The 24,945-nt window shown below is 40.2% G+C and overlaps 1 long non-coding RNA gene and 1 pseudogene across 2 annotated transcripts; both read left to right on the top strand.

Annotated features, from left to right (window-relative positions):
• Positions 1–804: 804 nt before the first annotated feature.
• LOC129045525 (uncharacterized) lies at positions 805–22,481 on the top strand. Of its 2 annotated transcripts, XR_008505372.2 has the most exons (3): positions 805–4,656; positions 17,960–18,131; positions 21,736–22,481. It is a non-coding gene; the product is annotated as an uncharacterized LOC129045525 (long non-coding RNA). The 2 variants fall into 2 exon arrangements; XR_010413747.1 differs by lacking the exon at positions 21,736–22,481 and having other exon boundaries at positions 17,960–18,903.
• LOC123837980 (U4 spliceosomal RNA) lies at positions 4,436–4,566 on the top strand (annotated as a pseudogene).
• Positions 22,482–24,945: the final 2,464 nt, after the last annotated feature.

A 24,945-nucleotide genomic window follows, 5' to 3' on the forward strand; every position in this document is an offset into this window, starting at 1 on the left:
GGGGATGGTATGTTCTTGATTTAAATATATTCTCATTTTTACCAGGTTAAACATTTGCAATCTTAATGGTATTTGCTTCTTGCTAGATACAGCAAGATAAAATTCAGCTTTGCCATTGCTAGAGTTGTCAGAATTCCACAATAATTAAAATCTAAATTGATTTTTATTGAATATGGAATGCCAAATTAAAAATGTATATGTGTACTCTTTTAAGAAATTTAACAGTCCTTGTTAAGCTAGAAAATAGAAAGGTCAGAACCCTGATTTGTCTTACATTGCATAGAATATTAGCTTTCTGACATGTATCATATGATCTCACTGATATGAGGAATTCTTAATCGCAGGAAACAAACTGAGTGTTGTTGGAGTGGGGGGTGGGGTGGGAGGGATGGGGTGACTGGGTGATAGACACTGGGGAGTGTATGTAAGCGCTGTGAATTGTGCAAGACTGTTGAATCTCAGATCTGTACCTCTGAAACAAATAATGCAATATATGTTAAGAAAAAAAAAAAAAAGAAGAAGAAGAAGAAGAAGGTAGCAGGAGGGGAAGAATGAAGCGGGGGAAATCGGAGGGGTAGACGAACCATGAGAGACGATGGACTCTGAAAAACAAACAGGGTTCTAGAGGGGAGGGGGGTGGGAGGATGGGTTAGCCTGGTGGTGGGTATTTAGGAGGGCACATTCTGCATGGAGCACTGGGTGTTGTGCACAAACAATGAATCATGGAACACTTCATCTAAAACTAATGTTGTAATGTAAGGGGATTAACATAAGAATAAAAAAATTAAAAAAAAAAAAAGAATATTAGCTTTCTATGTATCTAATTGCAAGACAGTTTTCTATGCATAATTTTTATCTGAAATCAGGATTTTCAAAGGGTACATTTTAACTTTGGTTAATAGGAAATGCATTTAACAAAAATTAGGAAGAGTTCAGTATAGTTTGAAATAAAACCCAGGAGGGTGCCTGAGTGGCTCAGTCGTCAAGCGTCTGCCTTCGGCTCAGGTTATGATCCCGGGATCCTGGGATCGAGCCCCACGTCGGGCTCCCTGTTCGGTGGGAAGCCTGCTTCTCCCTCTCCCGCTCCCCCTGCTTGTGTTCCCTCTCTCGCTGTGTCTCTCTCTGTCAAATAAATAAAATCTTAAAAAAAAAAAAAAAAAACCCAGGAAAAAAGATTAATGTCAGCATTTGTCCAAGAATCCTACTTGATAGGCCATAAACCATGATTTAGTGGGAAAAGTACGAAAAGAATTCTCTTATGGTTTAGGAAAAATACACAGTAATTGTAGAAAAATAGAAATTTCAGAGAAGCAAAAGTAAAATAATCTCTAATACCATCACTCATTGGTTACATTTTTGGTGACAATCCTAGAATTTTTTTTGTACTTCTATTTGAAAAAAATGAATTGTACTGTAACAGGCTTAATAAAGAGATTCTTTTTAAGCCACAAACTATAAATTGAGAGTCTTGCCTTCCGTTTTGTATTTAGTTATTGTGTCTGGAAATAAGCAATCACAGGAGCACATGAAAATAAAATGTTTGGAAGAAATTAAAGGCCACATTCAGTTACTGTTAATGAGTATTTAACCTTGGTCCAAGTTCTTGTTTATACTCCTCTTTTTTCCCTCCATCTGTCTTACAGGGATTCAGGACCTAAAAATAAATTTTAGCATCTGGATTCATATATCCAGATGAATGCAAAAAAATAAAAATTGGATATACTCCCAGATCAGACTATTTGGGTTATCTGCTATTGATCATGTTTATACTTTTCCATCAGTAATAGTAATAATTTAAGTTGCTTTAATGAGGACAAGGGAAAAATATGTTGTTTGGCTCAAAGAAGGAAAGCCTGAGCTAAATGAAAAGATCTGAATGTAGGTTAGTCATTAACAGCATAGTTATACTTGTACTGAGTAATATTTCCATTCTGATGAAGATTGACTTCAACTGCCTACGTCTTACGGATTTGGATCGATGAACCCTTCCTTTTTTTTTTTTAATAATTGTGTATTTTATCGTGTTATTCCTCGGTAACTGTTACGCATAACTGCCTTAAATTTCTTACTTTTACAAAATGTAATGGAGAAGTAAATAGTAGTAATAGTAATCAACTGTTTTCACCAGAGAGGAACCAGTATTTTAATTAGATTTCAGATAATTAGAAAATGGGACGTCAAGAAAAACATGGAAGTTAACTGGAGATGTTGATAGCATTTGTCTAGTGCTGGGGTTCTCAACCGGAGTGATTACACCCCCCAGTGGACATTTGACAACATCTGGAGACATTTTTGTTTGTCACAAGAGGGGGAATACTACTGGTATCAAGTGGAAAGAAGCCAAGCTAGGGGTGGTGATGTTGTCCAAAAGATGCTATAGCACAATTTAAACAACAATTTGAGTGTTTCGATTTGAATCTATAGATGGTAGTTTGGGGGGATGAAATAAACATTCACTTTTATGTGCATATTTTAATTATGTGAAATATATATGTTAACTTTTTTCTACTTGTGAGTTCTAGTCATTATTTTCACATTTTCCCTCGACGTTTTGAGACCCCAGTTTTCCAAAGCATGTCAGCTTGTTGTCTAAGCTTATTTGAAAGAAAGCAGTGTTTTTTGAAAATGGTAAATGTTATAAGAAATCCCATGCTTCAAATTACCCATTGTATAAACATCAAGTTAGCAATTTCTTTCCTTCATCCTGCAGGTGGTTGATTTCCACATTATAACCATTTACATTGTTCTGAAAAATGCTTGTAATATATCCTATGCTTGTTTTTGAGGTCATATTTCCAAGAATAATGACTAAACGTTAAATTTCTTTTTTTTAATTTTTTAAATAATGTATCTGGTAGCCCTTTTTTAGTATTCTGAAAGTCATATGGAAGTGGTTTCAATCAATGTGATTTTCCTAAATGTTACCTGTGATTCAAATATTTAATTAGAGTGCTTCTCAAGAAGAGATTTTGGTTGGCCTGGAGAAAGATGTCTTTTCTGAGGGATAATTACAGAGAAAGAAACCTGCTTACGTGGGATATATATGTATATGTGAAAAATAGTCCTGACAAGTCTGTGACTGACTTTGGAGTTTGAGATGCAACACTAAATATAAAGCATTCAGGAGATTAACAGGAATGCACAAAACATCTCCAGGCAAATGATTTCATTAAATATTAATTTATGAGTTCCTTGGACGCAGAAGCTCATCTATACATAAATATGCAGAATATCAAATTACTTGCAAAATCAGACCCTATCAGCTGTACTCTGAGGTCCTCAGCTTATCAGATGGGTAAGGCCAGCCACAGTGCTCACAGCATATCAGTTGGTGATGCTTTTAATTAATTTAAAAGAAAATCCTGGCTTCCCTGCTGCCTACTCTTGTGGGCCCAGGAAAGGGAAAGTGAAGGTAACTAAAGGAGTGCGTGTGCTTTGGCCTGTGAGTTTTTGTCACTGTAAGAGAAGAGAAGAGCAAACATGAACTAGTACTACTGCTTGATTTCTGAACTGGTGATTATATCCAAGAATTCTCCATATTTTTTTGATCTAGCATGTCCAAAAAGATGGACATAAAATTTCATAGTTAGGCCTGGCATGGGGAGGGCTTCGCCAATCTAGGGGTCAACGTCATTTTTTGCACCTCAAAATCTCTGTCTTCACCCCGTGTGAGGAAAAGACATTTCTTCTCCGCATCACCACTAACGCCCACGCTGTACCTCGATACCGTCTCTTCCTCCCTTCAGGACTTTTACTTTTTCCTTCCCATTTCCAGTCTCTGCTAAATACGGGGGATTCTCGCCCTCTCGCCCTGAGTTACAAATGCGCTCAGCTTTTCCAGTCCCTCAAGTTATGGCCTCTCTCTTCCCTCCACTGCTCACCCTCTTGAAAGCCTGTAACTGCCCATCTCCTTATTTCCTTGGAATTCCTCATCCCTTTACCCCGCTCCCATTCCACTTCTCAGCGTCTAACTATGTGATTTACTTCTATTTTTTGTAGCTTGCCTCCCTGTGGAGTGTAAGCTCAATCGGGGCAGGAATTTTTGTTAGATTTTTATTCACATCCCAAGTGCTCAATAAATATTTGTTGAATGAATGAATGAATATCTACTTTAAATTTGTTTTGTTTTAAGTAGTCTCCCCCCCCGCCCAACGTGGGGCTTGAACGCACGACCCTGAGATCAAGAGTCACATGCTCTACTGACTAAGCCAGCTGGGCACCTCTCTACTTATTTTTTTAAATCTAACTTTTGCCAACCTGCTCTGTTAAAACAATCATCCTGAAAGTGAACTAATGTCAAATCTCATAACTTACTGTTGTATTTTACAGTTCTGTATTACAGTTGTGCTTTTTTTTTTTTTTTTTTTTTTTTTAACATTTCCAGTTTCTGTAAGTCTACTCTCCCATTACTTGGGGTTTATGGTTCATTTGTTTAAGTTTTGTGCAGTGGCAGTGTCGTAGCCAATGAGGTTTATCCGAGGCGCGATTATTAATTGAAAACTTTTCATTTGTTTTCCTAAGAAAATGAATCCTAGAAAGACATAGTGCTACTTCCTCAACCTGTGTTTGCCATCTCTTCTATTCCAGGCACTATGCTCGATAACGGGACGTGAGGACGGACGACAAGAGGCCCCACCTTAACACATACAGTGTGAGGTGAGTCTTGCCAGGGAGGAGCACTTTTGCCCCAGACACAGGTCAAGATGTGCTGAGGTCGTGGGAACTGGACACCTAGACGGGTCCTCAGGCTGCAGTGTGATGAGCAAAAGCATGGTCACTGTACCATTTTGGAGTAAGACTACCTACTCCAGTGCACTGGTTGCAAGGACAGGAAAGAATTCCAAGAGGTGGCGTCTGAGCTGCTATTGACGGTGAAGGCAGCCGGGGCAAGTACAACATCTCAGGAACAAGAAGAAGAAGCGAGCATGGGAGCCAACAGTTGATACTAGAATATAAAGTGTGAGGCAGAAAGTAATAATAGGGAGGCTCCAGAGGACCTCAGTCTTGAATGCTGAGTTTCAAAGCTTGAACCTCACCTTTCATGGGTGGTAGGCTAGGGAGTGAAATGGTCAGAATTGCGCCTTGGATCACTGAGGCAGCTGCAGGAAGAAGAGACCTGGGAGGGACGATATGGAGAGACAGAGTACTCTGGGGCTAGCGAACCAGTCTTCAAGCCCTTCTCGTGTCTACGTGTGTTCTTTGGACAATCTCACCCGTTCTCATGGCTTCCACTACCACTTTAAATAAATGAGTCTGTATTTTTACCCACAGTCTCTACTGAGTCCCTGGTGCCTAATTCTACCACATGCTGAACATCTTCACTTGAGGTTTTCTGGGCACCTTACCCGTCTCACCCAGTCTTCACTTATACCCCTTGCCCCCGCACACTTTCTGATGGCTGTCTCCCCTGGTTCATCTTAAATCCACCCAGTCATCCTCTCTTCAACATCTCAGATTCACATTTGTAATAACTATTTCCTTTTTTAAAGATTTTTATTTATTTATCTGGGAAAGAGAGAGAATGAGTGAGAGAATCAGACTCCCTGCTGAGCAAGGAGCCCGATGCGGTGCTCGATCCCAGGACCCTGAGATCATGACCTGAGCTGAAGGCAGACGCTTAACCGACTGAGCCACCCAGAAGCCCCTGTAATAGCTATTTCTTTGCTCCCAAATTCACTTAATTTTGATCGATTCTTCATTCCCCAAACTTCTGGCTTTTCCGTTTCCATGCTCAAGACTTGCTAAATCATATGTCTTCTTACTAAACCATTATGCTAAACTCCCAATAATTATCCAGCCTGACATTTTCCTTCCTATGTGTTCTACAGACTAGTATCAGAAGAATGTTCTAAATCATTGTTTTGCTTTCTTTGTTCCCTAACTTAAGGCCTCCTATTTTCTACTCAGTAAGTTCAGCTGCTATACTGACGTTCGAGACTCCTCTATAGGAGTCCTATAGGAGTCCAGGCATTGTGTCTAGCTATATTTCCTCTTACTTTCTTTAAAAACACCCAATAGTCCAGCCATGAGGTACCACTTTCTATCTCATTATGACCCTTAATGACCTCTTATTTCCTTGCGTTTGCTCAAATTGTTCCTTTTAATTGGAATACCCCCCTTCTTTTTCTGCCTGTCACAGTGTTTTTCGTCTTTCAAAACCCATCTCACTGGTGCTACTTCCTCCATGATGTCTCGTCCATTTCTTCAAACTAGATACAATCTTGTCCTCATCTGACCGCCCCCCACCCAGAGCATTTTTCTCCCTTTTTGCTGGACTTAACTTTACAAGGATATAGTAATTTGTGTTTTCTTTTTGTCCTGTACAAATGTAAGCTCCATGAGAGCTGGGACATTATCTATCTTGCTTAACCCCATACCTGGCACATACTAGGTTCTCAGTAAATATTTTTAATGAATTATAAGTATTTTGTGAACAGAGATTTAACGTCATTTTTCTACTTCCTGCCATATATAATATGGTGCTTGGCATACAGTAAGAGATCAATAAACTGTTTAAAATAACTTGATGCCTTGGGATCTCCTGTGGATATACTACCATATTCATCTTTCTAAAACGTTCTTTTCCTATCACTTTCCTACCCAAAGGCCTTCCTCTAATCTACAACATATATATCCAAAATCCTGGATACCTAAGTCCAAGTTCTCTAACTCTTCTGAAAAGTTAATCTGTTCATTGATGACACCATCACTGTCTATTGGTGTGCTGGTCTCTTTCTTGCTCCCTAAGTAAGTCATGGCCAACTTCGTGACTGGGATGTCACTACTCCTTCTATGCCTGTGCCCTTCCGAATTCTATTCATCTCCAAAGTTGCATCCAACTCAAGTTTTATCTCAGTTACGTTGTCTTGCCTGAGCATTTCAGGCCACTTTTTCTCCTCTTCAGTTTGGTTTAGTAGAAATAGCAGGGACTCTGGATCCAGTTAAACCAAAGTTTAAAAACCAACTTTACTGTACGATTGTGGGCAAGTTACCCAATCCCTAAGGGACTCTCTTTCCTTATCTATACAGTAACAATGTAGTGGTCACAAAATGTGGCTATGGGTCTAAGGGAAACAGTATACCTCTGCATCTAGGCACTTGATACCTGCTAGTTTATCCCCCTTCTTTTTCCAGTCTTTCTTGAGAATGGACATTATTGTATTATTGGTCATCTTTTTTTTTTTTTTTGAGAGCAAAAACTTTTTCCCAAATACTTTCAGTAAGTTTTCAAACTTTAAAAATGTTGAAAGAATGGCACAACAAACACTCATATACTCTCCATTTAGATCCAACAATTGTTAAATGTTTTCCAGTATATGGTTTATCTATGAATCCATCTTGGGTGTAGATGGATGTATGTATACATACCTACACTATATGTGTGTGTGTGCGTGCGTGTGCCCATGGGTGTGTATACAAGTATATACACTAGTAGTTCCCCTTATCTGTGGAGGACACACCCCAAAACCCCCAGCAGATTCTTGACACTGGGGATAGAACTGAACCCTATATATACTATGTGCTTTCCCATACATACAAACCTGTGATACAGTTTAATTATATATTGGGCACAGTAAGAGATTAACAATAATAACTAATAATAAAATACAACAATTATAACAATAATCTGTAACAGAAGTTACATGAATGTGGTCTCTCAAAATACCAGTAGACTGACCTTCTTGTGATGATGTAAGATGACAAAATGCCTACGTGATGTGATGAAGTGAGGTGAGTGACACAGACATTGTAATGTAGTGTGAGGCTACTACTAAGTACTATTTTTTTTTTTAAGATTTTATTTATTTATTCATGAGAGACAGAGAGAAACAGAGGGAGAAGCAGGCTCCCAAGGAGCGGGAAGCCCGATGCGGGACTCGATCCCAGGACCCTGGGATCATGACCTGAGCCGAAGGCAGACACTTAACCATCTGAGCCACCCAGGCGCCCTACTACTAAGTACTATTAAGTACTTTGTGACCCTATGTCAAAACGACGACCTGCTGTCAGATCATGGTTAACTGCCAGGAACTGAAACTGATAAAATATCACCATGGATAAACAGGGACTACTATACTTTCTTTTGCTGAATAATTGGAGAGGAACCTACAAACATAAGACACTATACACATAAATACTTTGGCAAGTATCTCCTAAGAATGGAAACATTCTCCCACAGAACCATGATATTATTCTTACGATTCCCTGACCCGTATCCGGAATGCCCTAACTTTTAGTGGGCCTGGTATTTAAAGACCAAGAAATGGACAAGAGATGTGCTTATTTTTGCTGTCATCACTTCTAGGTCCTTTCAGTAAACAGAGCAAGAAAAGAAGTTCACTTTTTTTAAATCATCGGGTAAAATTGATATTTTCAGTAGCAGTGGGTTTGTTCTGCATCTTGCTCTTTTGACTTCTCCTGGAAATATTTCTTTGCTATTACATAGAAATCTTCCTACTTATGGCTAAATGGTATTGTGTGGTTTGGGTGTTCCAGAGTTAATTCCAGTAGCCCCTAGTGATAGGTATTTGGGTTGTCTAGTCCTTTGCTTTTACAAATAATACCACCTATATTCTTGGGTGCATATTCTACTCATGGAGATAGAAGTAGGGTTATGATTGCTGTGTTGAAGTGTAATGATTGTCAAATTCCCCTTCTTGGGACCTTTCACTTGCAATATATGAGTGCCTATTTCTTCAGAGTCAGTTGCCAACTTGTAGATTTTTGCCAATTCGATGGATGAGAAATTTTTTTGTCGTTTTAATTTACATTTTATGGTAGATTGTGTTTCCAAAGATGGCTGTAATAATGGTTCCCGCCCCACATGCTTTTTTTTTTTTTTTTTTACAATGTTCCCTTGCCAATTTTCCCTAAGGAAGTAGAGTCTGTTTCCCCTTTCCTTGAAACTGGGCTGACCTTGTGAGTGACTGTGATGAATCACCAGTATGTGCCAGAAGTGATGGCCTGCAACTTGCAAGTTTGCACCTTAAAGATCTCGCTTCCTTTTCCTTGGTCTCGGAGTCCTGGGATATCACACAGTGAGGTCTATCTTACTGGAAAGGGCCCGGGGAGGGGGAGGGAGGAGAATAGAGAATAACAACAAAATAAGTCTTAATACCAATTAAAAATAAAAACTTGCAGCAAACAAGGAATAGAAGGTCTCTTTCCTAATTTGATAAATAGCCAACATCTTACTCAATGGTGATATATTGCAGTATTTCCATTAAGACTGGAGAAAAGATAAGGATGTGTACTCTAGCATTGTACTGGTTTGATAAAGCAAGCAAAAGAAATGAAAAGAAGCACAAATATGGGAGAGAAAGAAGTAAAACTATCCTTAATCACAAGTGGCATAATTGTATAGAAAGAAAACATGACAGCACCTACAAAACAACTAGTAAACTAATAAGTGAAATTAGCAGTATCACAGGATATCATAAAACCCCAATTATCTAGAAATAAACCTATTAGATGTGCAAACCTCTACACTTAAAAAAAAAACACAGAACGTTGCAGACAGAAATTAATGAAAATCTACATAAATAGACAGATATGCCATGTACATAGATTGAAGGTCTCCCAAATTTTAAGATTTGAATTCTTCCCAAATTGATCTGTAGATTCAATGCAATTCCAATCACAATTCCAGGAAACTTTTTGTCAGAAATTGAAGAGCTGATTCTAAACTGTATATGAAAAAGCAAAAGGTCTAGAATGGCCAGAACAAACTTGAAAAAGAACAAAGTTGGGGGAATTACACTCTGTGGTTTTAAACTTAATATGAAGTACATTTATCAGGACAGTGTGACATTGGTAAGAGCTGAAATAGATCAATGAAGCAGAACAATGAAATTGGAAAACAATCCACCTACATATAGCCAATTATTCTGATCAAAGTGCCACGGTAATCCAATAGGGGAAGAATAGTCTTTTTAAAAAAACGTGCCTGGGGGCGCCTGGGTGGCTCAGTCATTAAGCGTCTGCCTTCAGCTCAGGTCATGATCCCAGGGTCCCGGGATCGAGGTCCATCCGCATTGGGCTCCCTGATCCGCAGGAAGCCTGCTTCTCCCTCTCCCACTCCCCCTGCTTGTGTTCCTGCTCTCGCTGTCTCTCTCTGTGTCAAATAAATAAAATCTTTAAAAAATAAAAATAAAAAAAAATAAAAAAACATGCCTGGGGCAACTGGATATTCATATGTACAAAAATGGACCTCAGTCCTTATCTCACACAATATTAGTTCAAAATGGAAGTTCAAAAATTAGTTCAAATGGAAATTGACCTAAATATAAAAGCTAAAAGCATAGAGTATCTACCAAAAAACTTGGAAAAATACCTTTTGTGACCTTAGATATAAAATATTTTTAGACAAGACAGAAAAGCGCTAACCATAAAATTTAAAAATTTATAACTTGGATTTAACCAAAATAACCATAAAGTTAAAAATGTGTAACTTGGATTTAACCAAATTAAACATTTTGCTCATCAAAAGATATCATTAAGAAAAAGTACAGGCATGCCATCATTAAGAAAAAGAACAGACTGGGGATAAAAATAATTTTAACACATAGGGCCTGTATCAGAATATACAAAAAGCCATAAAAATGGGAAAACGCTTTAAAGATACTTGACAGAAGAAAGCATACAAATGACTGATAATTACATAAAAAGGTGTCTGACATAGTCATAAGAGAAATGCAAAAATAAAACTACAATGAGACATCATTTCATATCCATTAGAATGCTAAAAAGACTGGCAACACCAAATGTTGGTGATAATATAAAGTAACCAAAAACACTTCTCATCATTACTGTTGGGATTATACTATCACTTTGCAGAACTCTGGCAATTTATTGTAAATTAAATATACATTTACTCTTTGACTCAGCAAGTATGTGTATGTGTGTAAGAGAAAGGGAGCAGAGGGGGAGAGTTACAAGAATGTGTATAGCATCCTTATTTATAGTAGCCAAAAACTGGAAACAACCAAAGTGTCCATGAGTTCAATAGGAACATGGATAAACAAAATGTGGTATATCCATAAAGGGAAAATTACTCATTAATAAAGGAATAAATAATAAAGGAACTAATTACTAATACACCAACTAAACAGATGCATGTCAAAACCGGTAAGTAAACAAACCTAATCACAAAAGGTTGCAAAATCTATGCCATTTACATGAAATTCAAGAACCAGCAAAACTAACTTCTGGTAATAAAACTGAGAACAAGGGCGCCTGGGTGGCTCAGTCATTAAGCGTTTATTTATTTGACAGAGAGAGATACAGCGAGAAAGGGAACACAAGCACGGGGGGTGGGAGAGGGAGAAGCAGGCTTCCCGCGGAGCAGGGAGCCCGATGCGGGGCTCGATCCCAGGACCCTGGGACCATGACCTGAGCCGAAGGCAGACGCTTAACGACTGAGCCACCCAGGCGCCCCAATAAATAAAATCTTAAAAAAAAAATTGCTACTTTTAGAGGTGAGAGGGAACTCACTGGAAAGGGGCATGAGAGCACATTCTGTGGTGACAGAAATGATTTATGTCTTGTTTTGGGTAGTGTTTACATATGTGGATGAAATTGTCAAAACTCAGGATCTATGTATTTTATGTTAATTACACCTTAAATTATATTACATAAAGTATACTTTAAGAACATTGGTTTAATAAAGTCGACCCATAGGATTTACCTATTGCTTTTCTTAGAAATTTATTCTCATTTTGTTCTGATCTTTTATTTTGAAGATAAAGCACAACTCATTGTCCTAAATTCTGCATTGACCTCTGACCAAAGTTATGACAAATCTGACCTTTATTTATATATCCACTACCCAAGAAACAATAAGGGCATGAGACAAATGGTATATAAAGTAATTATTTTTGCATCTGTGCAGAGATAATTAAATAAGGGTAAGAAGCTTTTGTCAAACATTCAGAGCTACATGCACATCATGGTTGGACACAAAGGCAGCTGAAATGCTCCGATTGCACCACTCTTACACGTTGGTGTGTCTTCTCTGGTGACTCCCAAAGGAGTCCTTGTATAATCTCCTTCCCTTGAATCTGAGCCAACCCAGTGACCTACATTAACCAAAAGTAAGGCGGAAACCCCGGTAGCTGTTGCTTTCCTACTTTCGGGAGCCCTGAGCTGCCATGTAGGAAGTCTGGCTACCCTGCTGGAGAAACCACGTTGAGAGACGATATGGAGACACCGTTTGGAGAGGAAAGGTCTTAAGATTACATGGAGAAGGACTGGGGAGCCCAGCCAACCAACAGAACAAGGCACTAAACATGACCCCAAGAGAGTCACAAGCCCTCACCATTAATGCCTTCCAGGAGGAGGTGTGAGACATGCAAGTCAGGAAACCACCTGGACACTGTAGCTCCAGGAGACAGGATATGGAGCAGAGACAAGTCATCTCTGCTCATCCCTGTCTGAACTCCTGCCCCACAGAATGGTGAGCAATAATGAAACATTTCCTGTTTTCCACCAACAAATTTCGGGGTGCTTCATTATGTGGCAGTAAATAACTGCAACACACCTCATGGGATAAGCTCCAGAGGGAAAGTTGGGGCCAGGAGGAGAAGGAGGCAGGAGACAATTTGAGAATGAACAAATAGTGAAAGATCAGAGGAAATTGAGGCAGTTGGGTGATCCTGAGGAAGCAGGAGGATGCCTTGTGTTTCAGACAATCCACTCCACCGATGTGATAGGCCTTTAGCCCCCCACACTAAAGAGGTAAACTGTCTTTGGGTCAAAGTATGGGCCGAGGACAGAACAGCCTTAAAAGCCAGGTATGTCTACCAGTTTGACCATGAAACCTAAGCCACAGTGACTTCTTTAAAAATTATTTTTAGTCTGAACCTCTATATCAAGATTCTCCATATGGTTTCCAGCTGAGCTACAAAATGCAGATTGCCTTAAGCAATCGCAAATGATTTCCTAGATGAAGAAGGTGTTTCTTTAAAAAATGATACATTGGGGCGCCTGGGTGGCTCAGTCGGTTAAGCGACTGCCTTGGGCTCAGGTCATGATCCTGGAGTCCCGGGATCGAGTCCCGCATCGGGCTCCCTGCTCGGCGGGGAGTCTGCTTCTCCCTCTGACCCTCCTCCCTCTCATGCTCTCTGTCTCTCATTGTCTCTCTCGCAAATAAATAAAATCTTAAAAAAATAAAAATAAATAAATAAATAAAAAATGATACATTAAGATAGCACACTACTATTACTTCTAAATAATCGTTATATCTGTAGCGAGTTAAACCACAGATTCATTTTTGAAGTTCTGCAGATGGCTTCAGTCTACACGTGCTAGGCCAGTGGCAATGTCTCCGTGTGGTGCAGTTTTGAGAGCACTTAAGAAGTAGATAAAGGACACAGAAAGTCTTGCAGTGACTGAATTGTCCAGACCTGATCGCACCTGAGGAGTCAGAAGGCCTTACAGAACTGACTTACTAAACTGACTGGTTAAAGTGAGCACTGGGAATAACAGAACTGTTGACTGCCCTCCTCACTGACCCCCCTCCCCATTTTATCTTTTCCCAGTGTCCATATCCTTGGAGAATAGGAATTCTAATGGTACCTGCCTCATAAGATTGCTATGAGGATTAAATAAGATAATATGTTTATAATACTTCAGACAACAACTGGTATGAAGTATGGATTATTCGATAATAAATTTAATCTATTATATTGTTCTGTTAATCAACAAATTACCTTAACCACCTTTATCTTATACAGATTAAGTATCAAGTAGAATTCTAATTATCCTAAGGGATAATAAGGATGCTAAAACACTTGGTAGCTTGTCACAAAGAGCTGTGCAGATGTGTCAATTACCTTATTCATTCTGGTATGTCTTGAAAAGCTAATCAACATTAATAATTTTAAGGCTGTGCTTTCACTATCTCTGAGTGAGAAATCCTACTGGATGAATGAAGCCCGAACTCCTAAGAAAATACTGAGATATGAAGACAGATACGAAAAAACTAAGACCATTGTATCTGTTAGAAACCTCCAAACTGGAAATAACAGAACTGACGCCAGTTCTCTCGAGTAAAAAGGGAATTTATCGGAGGAGTTCACGTCATTAGGGGGATTCTGGAAGACGCAACTTGGAATATGGGCGAACACCAGTGCGGTGATGCAGGGCAGAAACAGGAAGCTTTGGGCAGAGATAGCTGCCCCTGCTGCCCCGAATCGTGCCTCAGTGTCCCTGTGTATGTGTCAGTCACTAAAGGGTCAGAGTGCTGGGTGGGAGTGTTTGATTAACTAAGCCCGGGTAATCTGACCGCATCCTGGCTCCTGGGAAAAGAGAAGAATCGTGCCATTTTGTTGACTATAATGGGAGGGAGGACCCTGTGTTCCATCGAGACCAGTGGTGGGTTATCCCAAACGGGAGCGGAAGTTTGGAAGGTGCACAGCCATAGAAATGCTGACTATGCACTACACCTTTGAACTGCTAGACATAGCAACATGAGACAGGTGTCACTTTGTAACTAATTGTTCAAAGAGTAATTTTCTCCAGCTTCTTGTAGGTTCAATGGCCTTTGAGGGCAAGCCATGCGTACCTCACGAGAAAGCCAAATTCACATTCCCCTCGGCCTTAAATGAACTCTGCCTTTGAAGCTATTTGTCTTAAAAACTTTAAGTCTATGTTAGCACAATAGTTTGAATCAATTCAGATATGGTACAGATAAATAGTTACAAGTTATATAAATTTTTAATGTTAATTACACAGTAAGACAAATGGGTTGTTTGTAAATTTATATGACACACCCACATCGGTTGACACACCTCACTGACTAAGTGAGGCTATTTCCTCCCACTATGATCATTGTAATGATTACTTAAGTAACTGTCCCACGTTTTCCATCTGTACTAGTTTTCTGTGGCTGTTACAATAAATTATAGACTTGGTGGCTTAAAGCAACAGAAGTTTATTCTTTTGTAGTCAATAAAAATACCGAACACATTTGATTTTTTTAACTGCCAAAGAAAACCACAAAATCATATAGAACATTTTAATATAAAAAATATATAAACTTGTATAAGTAAAATAAAATACATACCATACACAGAAAATACCAAACCCTGGCTCTTCTAATATAAAATATATTTACTATATAGGTATTCCTTTATAAAAAAAATAATACACATTATTGAAAACTTAGGAAGCATGAAACAAAGAGGATTACCAATATTTCATTTTTTCAGTTATATTTTACTTTCAAATATATGAAGGAATTAATTAAAAGACCATCCTCACCAAATCCCCAAAGTGTCTTCCTTTCTGGCTTCCTATCCTGAATCGGTTTATAGATTACTAATTTGTCAAAATTGTTTTACCTACTACTCTTTGTTAGATCAATTGAATTACAACAAAAACTAGATTGAGCAACTTTACAGAAGCATACTGTGTGCAGAAAATTAGTTGCAGTAAGCAAACTATGTTTTGCCCACAGGGAAGCAGTTTTGATATCCAAAGCACTTACTTCCTTTTAAAGATAGCTTGTATTTTTCTCTTTTTCCATACTAAAAACATCCAAATTTAAGTGTTACAATCAAAAATAATTTTCTGACATTGACTGGATTCAGATCACAAGATGGGGACTTATCATTGGGAACCATTTCAAATATCTAAGAATTTTATATAGACATATAGTGAGTCATTATATTAAATGATAACGTAATGGTCATTGTTAGTTTTTCTAGTATTTATTTCCTAGAGACCTGCTCCTAGAGAGGGAATTGGAACATGAAAAATTCCACAGACACTGGCTATGCCTTGTACTTGAGGCAATCATTCCCAGTCAACCCCAAATCTTGGACCCCTGTGTCCTGGTTATATCAGGAGAGAGACAGGTAAATCTTGCTATTAGCTTACCACATAGGACTTGGCCCCCGCCCTTGAATACAAAAGAGGAGAAATACTTCAATCCATACCCTCATATACACACCTGGAGTGTATTCTATAGTTTCTGTAGTTTCTCACCCTCCCTCCTCGCCTCTTTTTCCAAATGGCTAACCAATTGTTACATTTTTAACAGGTCCATTTTTTGTCCAGTGATTTAAGATACTATCTTTATGGGGATGAACACTGGAAACTCCTATCTTAACCATTTTGCTGATGTCACTCCAAACTATTTTAAAACAAGACAAGACAAGGGCCATTTTTTGGATGCAGTAATCTTGTTGCTATCCATGGCTTATTGTTGGAAATCCCATTTCTCAAAAAGAGTTGCCACATCAGCAAATTTTGACAAATTAGTTATTAAGTATATTGGCTCTGATGAAGGCAGATTTATTTCCTGATGGTCTTTATCAGACTGAAACCAGCAAATCTTGAGTGTGTTAGTCTTTGTGCAGTGAATATTAATGTATCCTTTATTTTCCCAGTGTTACAGTAGCAAATAGCTCTTGACAAAACCAGTCAATTGAAACAGAATTCTGAGGTCACCTTAATGTCCATTCATTTCGTTAGGGGTATAGTCATATCCATTGTGTTTATTTTCTTCTTTTGTTTCCACGGCAAGACAGATGATTTAAGGGAAATTTACTTGGAGAAATCACATTTCTATTATGTATGCTACATGAAATAGGAAGGAATGAATTCTTCCATTAGAGTATTGGAATTAGTTTTATATTTATTATATATATATATATTTCATTGGAGAGAAAAGATTCTTTCAGTGTCTCCTGAGAACATTCAGGTACGGGGGGCTTCTGGAAAGAATTTGTTGTACCTCTGAGCAACTAGTTTATATTTCTCCTATCAACACTGTACATCTTCATGCAATAGATCCTGTTTCTTCCTATGCATTAGCTACTAGGATGCTCAGCATCAAAATGGGTGTTCCACTTCTATTGAGTATTATTACAAATTCTGCCTTCATATTAAAATTTTTGGCTTTATTTTTCACACAGCCCAATTTTCTCATTTGCTTATTTTAGTTTTTGAAAAGTTTAACCTGCCACATATAGGCTGTGCTAAAAAAGTGGGTCTAACTCTGCCTACATTAAATCAAAGAGCATTGGAGATGGGGTGAGGGTGTTACCCAGGCTTCAGGAACTTGAGGAACCATTCCCAAGTGCGGGGATAGCCCATGTCTCGCTGGCTCTTGCCCTTGACTTCTCTCCACTGGGCTCTGACACCTGTGCACAGGCTTTGTGCCCTCTCCCTCCCGCTCTCCTCTCCTGTGCACCTGAGCACAAGCTTCTCTAAGCACCAGTTCTCCACCCCCCCCCCATTCAAAGCAACTCATGCAAATAGATATCACAGGCTTGCAAATGCACTACTTCATTAAAATTCCTGAAATCCTTTAGCTCATCCCAGATCCACACTACAAGTTTATCCAACTTGGGAAACCAAGAAATGTACACAGAGCACAGGAGAATGACCCGACTTGCTCTGTTTTCTTCCCCTCTGGTGTGTGTCTCTTCAGCCCTCCAGCTGTATCCCATTCCAGGTAGTCCAGACCCCTACTGCTCTCTGTCTTCTACCATTACCAGGTCACAGTGTCTCTGCCAGGATGCACCCACGCTGGTGATGACCTCTCACAGAGTCTTCCCCTCTGTGATTTTTTTTTTTTTTAACCTCTGACTTACCTACTATTGGATATCGTTGGAAATAGCTCAATTAATTTCTGGACACTTGGATGAATATGTGCTTCTTGAGAAAATAGTGTGTGCTGATAATTCACTGGGACAAGTACGAGGGTCCTATATCCTTTATGGATTCAAAGAAAAGAGCATTAATAAAGGAAATTATTCCCCTTTTTAAATTTGAGTCCTTCCAAGTTATATTTCTTCGCATTCATGAATTATTCCCTCTAGCTGTTTGATTCAAGTTAGTTCAATTAAATATTGAACTATATGTAAGGTAGAGTTATAAGCTATAAAATAAATAAGACACTACTCCTACTAATGTGAGATTTTAGAGTAATACTTTTTTTTTCTCTCTGCAGAGAAGATTCCCTTGGGGAGAACTTCAAAACACTGATGTCAGCAGTCTGTTTGCAGGAACTCTGTCAATAACTCTGTCCTCCTTTGCAGGAACAAATGGTTTGGTGTGGCGTCTAGGACATTTTTTAAAGACTTCATGAAATTAATTATTTTAGAGACAGAGGGAAAGAGAGGGTAAGTGGGGGAAGGGGCGGCGGGGAGGGAGAGGGACAAGCAGACTCTGAGCGGAGACTCACAGGGACCCTGAGATCAGAGACCCTTGAGCCAAAACCAAGAGTCAGATGCCATCTGAGCCCCCCGGGCGCCCCAAGGACATTTTGGTAAGGTGATCCACAGGTGCAGCCAGAGCTGAGGACCACTAAGGCTCGTGGGCTCTGCTCAAAATAGCTGTGCTACAAAGCAGAATATAATTGAACACTTACAAGATAGATACCATGGCCAAGATGAGGTCCCCATTCCTCAGGGCTTCCTCATAAGCACCTGGCCCTCTCCCCCACTGTGTTCTGGGTTGGTTGCCCCACGAATCTTGTTTCATAAATCCCTACAGTTACTGCAGACATAACATTTATCAGTAGCCTTTTTTTTTTTTTTTTTCATTCGTCTATAACCAGTGTTTTTGCTGCTGGACTCTGTTCCCTCAGGTCAGGGACCAAGGTTTGCAGTCAGATTAAAGCGATTTCACATCTCAGCAGTTCATGATACGGGCAAGTGACTTAACTTCTATGCATCCTACTTATTTATCTGTAAAATGTCAATAATAATAGTGCCTGAGAGGCTGACATGAAGATGTAATAAAATATTGCCTGTGAAGCATTTCGTTCAGTGCCTGTAACATAACGAGCGAGCCAGGAACGTGAGCTACTGTTATTACTAGTACCTCTCGCGCCCCAGGATCTGGCATACTGATTCGTACCTGGAAAGGACTTAATAAATAAAAATACCACGACTTCCCAGGCCAGATTTATTGAACTCCGATGAGCGTGTAAGCACTTCCTTAACAAAAGGCAGACTGCCCTTAGTCCAAACCGTGCCTCTGTGCTGGTTTGGCTCTGTTCTGTTTTCTGGGACCAATCTGCCCTGGTCGGTGCCTCGGGAGGCTGACTGCTCCTATCACGTGGGCTCCCTTGCCAACCGACTTGGCTTCTGCCGCTGGGAGACCCGAGAGGAGAGTGAAGGGGCCGAGGGAGAGATGGGACGTGTATTCCCGCTCCCTGCCTGCTGGGGGCTGCACCTCTGGCCGGGGCTGCCGCAGTCCACACCGTTGGGAGGGAGGCTGGGCTCCCGCGGTCGCAGGATTCGGTGAGCACCGTTTCCTTCTGTGCTCTCGGGTCTAGGAATGGTGATGGCTTCCTGCTCTTGCCACTCTCCAGGTGCAATGTCCCTCACTGGTCTCCTTAGCCTTGTCCACACGCGGGAAGGGTGGGGAGGTAGTCTCTTGATTCAAGTCTTGTGAACTGAGTTAGACTCCGTTTCCTCTTAGGTGCCTGCCTAACACCTGCGTTTCCCTCAGTGACACTTTACTGCCCTCTGCTGGAAACTTGTGGTAAGCAGAATACATTCATTAGGTCTCCACAGAAAAGAACCCCAAAGCCTCTTCACTTAGTTATTGGGGGTGTCACCTGTGAGCACTTCTTTATTCTGTTTTTCTCTTCAGCCTCTTTCAAGTCCCCTCATCGAGTAGTCTGCCCTCCCTTGGGGAACTCCACTCTTCCCCACCAAGTAAATCATCATAGTTTGGGGGGGGGGGATGTACTTATATGACAACTTGTTCATTGTTTATCTGAAGTTTAAAATGCAGTTGTCATCCTGTATTTTTATATGCCTTATCTCGCCCCTACTCCTCAAACCATTCGCTGTATTAGCCGCACAAACATTGTAGAAAAATGGGGTCAAAAACATGCGAGCGATGTGGTTGATTCAGGGTCACATTTCTACAGGGCAGGTCTGATTTGGCCTAAAACCCATATTCCCTCCCATGCTTGTTTGTCACTTGAGGAAACTTCTCTTTGTCGGTGCTGGTATGTTTGTTTCAAGTGCAGCTATACCCTTCTCGGGATGCGAAAAGAACAAATATTACCATTTGTAGTTGTTTTTTTTTTAATTATTAATTAATTTAAGAGAGAGAGAGTGAGAGAGAGTGCATGCGGGCAAGTTGAGGGAGAGGGAGAAGCGGACTCCCCACTGAGCAGGGAGCCCGATGCGATGCAGGGCTCGATCCCAGGACCCTGGGATCATCACCTGAGCTGACAGCAGATTGATTCTTAACCGACTGAGCCACCCAGGCACCCACCATTCACAGTTGGAATGTAATTTTATTTTTTTCTATAATATCCAGGTTATGAGCAATAATAGAAAGTAAAGAGGTGGGGCACCTGGGTGGCTCAGTTGGTTGGGTGTCCAACTCTCGGTTTCAGCTCAGGTCATGATCTCATGCTTCAGGCTCCGTGCCCAGTGAGGAGTCTGCTTGAAGATTCTCTCCCTCTGCCCCTCCCCTTTCTCTCTCAAATAAATAAATGGACCTTTAAAAAATAAAAAAGAAAGTAAAGGGGAAATTTGTGTTATGATTTGCATAATTTTCAGTCTCAACTTTACTGTCAATATTATTTATTGATGATTCATAATAAATGATTATTTAAGCACATAATTTTTAATTAATTTGACATATTGCTTACACCCTGGTGTAAATTTTCATCTATCATCATTTACCTCAAAGACCTTATGAAAGCACTACTAGTTATTCAGTTTTTGACCAGATCAAAAAAATTATAAAAATATTCCAACTATCCTTACTCGAAGTCTTTGTCTATGGTGTATCTGTCTCTTTGTTATGTTTCCATTTACTCTTCATTCACTGACAAATATTTTTAATACATATAATGAAAGTGACATTTGATAGGCACAGTGTGCAAACAGGCTAAGACCCCCTCACTGGCTCTCAACTTCATACTTTGACAAGGGCACCACCAATGCATGGTGGCTTATGTTAGTTACTTCTGCATAACAAATGAATCCAAGTCTTAGTGGTTTGAAACAACGGCATTCATATCTCACAGTTTCTGGAGAAATGATTCAAATATTTAGTACTACCTTTTTTCCCCTTCTGCCCTGAACCTCATAACTATCCCTCCCTTGCTACTGCCATCCTGGTTGGAGCTACTGCCATCTGGTTGGGAATCTGCTGGATTCCCACCAGAGCCTCCCAACGGCTCCCCCCATGGCCACTCCTGCCCCTCAAACACATCTCTACCCAGCAGGAGCGTGATCTTAAAACCAAGCCAGATCACACCACTCCCTCCTCAGCACCCACCTGAAGTTTCGTGCATGTATAGCTCACGAGTTTGGGTCCCGTGCTGCAGAGTCTCAGAGACTGCAGTCCACACTGGCCAGGGCTCTAGTCACACCCCAGGGCTTGAGTGGGGAAGGAGCCTCTCTCAGCCCCCTCATGTGCTCATTCCTCCAGGGCTGTTGGGCCGAGGGCCTTAGTTCCTCACTGGCTGTTGGCTGGAGGTCGCTCTCAGTTTCTTTGCACATAGGCCTGTCCATACTGCAGCTCAGAACATGGCAGCCAGTTTCTATCAGAGCAAGCAAGCAAGAGGGCCAGGGAGTGCCAGCAATAAGCTGCAATCTTTTGTAACTTAATCATAAAATTTACACCCTAATACTTTTGCTATATTCTATTTGTTAAAAGGAATGCTTTAAGTCCAGCCCTTAGGAAAAATTAATTTTAGGAGCAAAAACTGAAGTCACCCTTACTGTAATTTCTGGCTTTGTTTTCTAGAAAGTCTGACATCACTGAAATGATTACCTTGACAGAAGAGGATAGCGGCAAATGCTTTTTAAGTGAAGGGGGGAGTGGGGCAGGAGAGATTTCCCAAGTAAAGAAGTTGGCAGCCAAGGAACCTGGTGAGCACAGCTGCCCCCCCGGTTGAGCGGGGTGAGGGATCGGACGTGGTTTTAGCTCGATTTAAAGACAGTGAGTGGATATTTCTTATACACCCATGTAAATTTGTGGACTGAGAGTCATAGTTAGTTCTGATGTTTGTTAATGTTTCTTCACTGTGAGAGCAGACACATGATGGAGAGAGAGGGCTGACACCAATGCTTTAAACAAACCACATGGTTAGTTTATGGATTTAAATCTTGGTGTGTCTAATTTAAATTGGTTGTTCGTAGAATTCTGTAAAACCTACTAAATCATGTTAGGTAGAATTAGTTCCAGAACAATTACTGATGCTTGCACCAGACTTAATATTCCTTTTCATAATTATTTTCCAATACATGAAACGCTGAAAAAAAAAAAAAGACCAGAACAAATGAGTTTTTGCTAATTTCACTTTCTATTTTTAGTTATCAGATTATAGTGTTTATTGGACTTGGGAGATAAAAATGTTCCAAACATTTTTGAGTTTGAGATAAAATCTTAGTAAAATGAACAAAAATAATGATACATTCCATGCCTCATTCTTAATTCTATTGCTTCTTCCATTTGGGGGAGAAAAAAAAAAAAAGAAGAGGCATTGGCAAAAGCATACACTTTGGTGAAAAATCAAGAATTCATATAATGACTGCTAGCATTGTATCACTGGAGTTCCATTGTAAAAATGTCCCCCTACCCCGCAAAACAGAAAGCTGTTTCAAACAAATGTATAGTAAAAAGAAAAAAAAAAAGGATCGTATTGGTCTCTTTTGGACAAGAAAGCTACAAGAATAAATGATATACTGTGCTTCAGTATAATGCCTTAGTTAATTGCAATACCATGTAAAAATTATGGTAATAGGCATTGTTGCTCAAGAAAAAAAAGAAGAAGAAAATTCTTCTACCTGGAACTTCAACAGTCAGATCACAGGACTCCTTTCTCAAGACCCACCCAAAGCTTCTCATCCAGCTTTGAACAAAGCACAGATGGTTCAGATCTCCCCAGCCAGCCTCTCCAACATTAACCCCTCTCTCCTCTCCCTCTCCTGCATCCTTTGTTCTGGTCCTCACACTTACTAACTTCTGGAGCCTAATTCAGACGAGTCAAGCACACTGAAAAACAAACACAGGAATAAACAAAAAGCAAATCTGCTGGAGGTAGTCAAAGTATGCACTGATTATTTTCAATAGACAAGTTTCCCATTAGCTTTTGCCTGGATCCATTCAGGCTCTGTCTCGTGTTATAGCCTCTGGTTCATTCTGTCAAATGGCTGAATATAATTGAGGACTTAGTGTGGGAAACAGATTAACACAGCCTTCTCTGCCAGTACTCTCCAAGGTGAGTGAAAATGACCTGTTTGGCTGTTCAGCTAATCCTTTGAGGAGAATTAAAAGGTTTATAATGTATCTGTGTGATGAAGTTTAGCAGTAATATCTGTGGGCCAGATATTTCATGGTATTTAGAGAGTAGGCAGTAGATTGTGAGCTTGGGGCAAATTTATTTGTTATTGAATTCTCTCTCTTTCAGCTCATCAATCCTCATGAGCAGACATGTAGTTTTCAAAAATAGCCTGTCAACAACTTTGGAATCCCCCAGTTGGGGAGGTCCTTAGACAGGAGATACATTTTCTTGATTAAATAATACACTGTCACACTGGGCAGACTTGAAAGGGATGGGAAAAAATGGAGTTATTAATCATTCTCAATGCTCTTTGGAAAATGCAATTTCTCTTTCAGCAAAGCAAATCATCTCTCTTTGGTTAAATAACAGAAGTGGCCTGCAAACTCTCCCTGCCTTTGGGTCATGCCTGAGAACTCAGGTCTGTGAAGATTCCATAGGGCCCACTTCCTTCTCCCAGTTGTCTGTGACGTGGGCAGAGTTGAGGCCAAGCTTGGGTCACTTTTCCTGGACACTTTATGTTATGACTTCCTAGGGCCCTCCCAGAGCACATCCTGCCTCCTGGGCTTCAAGTTCACAAAAGAAAATATAAGACAATGTGTAAACCACAGAAATATATATTAATGAGATGATGAAAACAAACACAAGATGGTATGTTAAAAGCTTTCATCGTTTCTTCCAGAGATTCAAAGAAATGCCTATCAGGCACCTACAGGTGCTTAGCACTTGGTTAGGAAGAACAAGCCATTTATTGGTCATTCAGTAATGACATATATACAACAACGAATAATATGAGTCAAATATAGCATGATAGAAGACAAAATCAGAGATTGCAGGAACCAAGAGGATGGCAATTAAGAGAACTGGGATAACCAGCAAAACCTGTAAGAGTCTTCAATGATGAGAATGATTTGCCTAACAGCCAAAGTCTTCATTGTTTTCCTTATGGAGCCAACATGATCGCTTCCCTGTTTGTTGTCAGCCGACCTTCCATGCCCTCGGAAACGTGATCATTTCGGCCACGGCAGGCTCCTTCTACAGATGCCTAAGTCCTCCTGAGTTCTTCTACTTACCTGGAGACTCCAGAAATTCGCAGTGTATGGTCAGGCTTATGAATCATCCAGTCTCATTTTTGCCTTCAAATCTGGACTCAGGTTTCTTTGGAGGCAACACGATCATTTCTTACCAACACCCTGCTTAGAATCTGGAAAGGACTGACTGCCACAGGACTCATCAGTGTGCTGTGTCCAAGCATCTCAGGATGGGGGCAGAAGGGCATTCTCCCAATCCCCAGCACTCCTCGTAAACCACTACTCCCGCGCGCGCCTGCAAAAGCCTTTCTCTGAGGGCTCGGCTCCTTCCACTCTCCTTCACAGTTGTCATAGCTGATTGCTCTTTCACACTCAGTCATGGCTGTGGCTTACTGCCCCTCTCTTTCCCTCTTTTTCTCTCTTTTTTCTCTCTCTTCTTTCTTTCTTCCTTCCTTCCTTTTTTTTTTTTTTTCCTTTCTTTTCTTTCTCTGCTTTCTTTTCTTTCTTTCTTCAAAAAGCTTTATTGTTTCCATTGGGTTCAAGGCTTGGGAGAGGGTTTCCAGGTGGTTAAAGAGCTGCCTGGTGGCTGCAGGGAAGGCTCACCCACAGGCCTTGGCACCAGGGGGATGCCAGAGGGGCCCC

Source organism: Mirounga angustirostris, unplaced genomic scaffold, assembly GCF_029215605.1.
Source record: "Mirounga angustirostris isolate CCGP_5_RB_7025 unplaced genomic scaffold, mMirAng1.0.hap1 SCAF_8, whole genome shotgun sequence".
Classification (NCBI taxonomy): Eukaryota; Metazoa; Chordata; class Mammalia; order Carnivora; family Phocidae; genus Mirounga; species Mirounga angustirostris.